Raw genomic sequence first — 2085 nt, forward strand, 5'->3', positions numbered from 1 at the left:
ATCAATTTGCTTCCACTTGCTATACCACTGAAGTTTATATAATAAATAATAATATATCCTTCCTACATCTTCCTAGCACTTATCGAAGAATGACATTGATATAAAAGTGTCAAATTTTTTTCTTAGAACACAGATTTTTCAGGTGTATCATCAGTGTGAATAAAAACCATTAAAATACACAATATTTATAACTATGTTTGCCTCCAACATACAAGATAAATTCTCAATAAAATTCTGATTGGGTCCAGTCTTTGAGACAATGAGGGATAGCTCTAGTCATGAAGCCTACATGGCGGTGGTATAGCTAGCCAGTAAGCCTGTAGTCCTGGGCTGACATGTTTTTCAGTCTTCTCACACTTTTAAAATGTGCAATAGAAAAAAATTCAAGCTTGTGCACATTTGAGATGAAATAGAAAGCAACTTTTAACATATCTTACCATTATTATAAAACTCGCAACTCCTCTTTCCTAATGAGACCAAGCAGGGTTCATATGCTTCTTGAAAACTCTTGAAAACCCTTGAATTTCAGGAGTTAGATTTTAAGGCCTTGAAAGTACTTGAAATTGATTTTTGGTCCTTAAAAGTCCTTGATTTTTTCATTGAACGTGAAAGGCCTCAAAGCAATGAGAAGACCGCCAAAATATGCGATTTTTTTAGTTCTTCAGCAAGCACATCAATGGCACAACAGACTGGAAATCGTTAATTTGGGGGTAAATTTCATTTAAAACAAGTCCTTGAAATTTCCAAGAAGGGTCCTGGAAAGCCCTTGAAAAGTCCTTGAATTTTTGGCCTGAAAAAGCGTACGAACCCTGAGTCCAAGGCTCATCTAGCAAGTGCAAACCATGGAGCCTTCTGGGTTAACCAGGTGACAGGCCAATGTACAATGGCATGTGCTGTTAATGAAAAGTATATTTGTTGACAGACATCGGTTTACACACAGTTTCCTTGTTACAAAATGTTGGAATTTTGATCTTGAAAATTATCCCCAGTCAACTCCCCCCCCCACCAAGCCCCTTAAAAAGCTGTTGGTCATGCCTACAACTCTTCAAAAAGATAGCCACATCCCTGCATGTCTACTGAGTGTACTGGATCAGAATTTATCAGCCCTTAAAAGGAAGATTTACATTTAACACTTATACCGAGGGAAACAAGAAAATTTGATTTCCAGCGAATCTCAGTAGCTTTGAGATTGGAGGGTTCAAGCAAAATTATCTGGTTTCCCGAGGGACAAGACATTAAGCGATCTGTTATATATTACAACAAAGTTCCTGTACAATGGTAGTTTTCAGTTGTCAGCACTGTTACTCTCTGATATCATAGATTAGGCAATGTTGCTTCCTCAGACTCTCATTGGGTACTTGAACTATAAGTACCCAATGAGAGCATGCTATCTTGTAAAAAAATTAAATCCTACTATGAAAAATTCATTTTTACACCTTCAGTGGCATGCCTGTAAACTAGCTATCTCTTGAGATATGAAGCTAAGTGCATGACCACTATAAACATATATTTATTTATTTTATTTATAAGTCAACAAAACCAGGTTTTTATGTGGATACCTCTTTTATAGTTTCAACAACAAGGACAGTATGCAGTATTATGATACTGTCATCAAATAAAGAAGTCATGAGAATTGAGTTTTATTTTCTTGTTTCATGTATGCTGCTGTCAGAATAGAAAGGTATTAACCCAAGAACAATAAAGGCATATAGAATATAGTTCCATAGGAATGTACAAATAATTTTTTACTTGCAGTAGAAATTAATGATCAGTTATTCGTGTTTAAATAATATGTTCATACCTAATATTTGTTTATACGAAGCCATCATTACAAGTGGATAACTTGTGTATTTTATTTTATAAAGATAATAATTTATGCATGTGGTTTTCGAGTCTATTATTAAAAAACCGCTGCATCATGATATGGCGTTAATTGGAGGGAAGCTTTATTAATATTTTTGGATTTATCGAGTAGATACGGTATTGAGAGTATCTATTTCAATAAATTTGCCACAACTTTCCCGATCTCGGCCTTTTTCTGCATTGCGGACCTAGCAAAAAAAGAGGCGGTTACCAAGCGCGTAG

The sequence above is a fragment of the Oculina patagonica genome, chromosome 4, assembly GCF_052425735.1.
Source record: "Oculina patagonica isolate OP01 chromosome 4, crgOcupat, whole genome shotgun sequence".
In the NCBI taxonomy this organism is placed as follows: Eukaryota; Metazoa; Cnidaria; class Anthozoa; order Scleractinia; family Oculinidae; genus Oculina; species Oculina patagonica.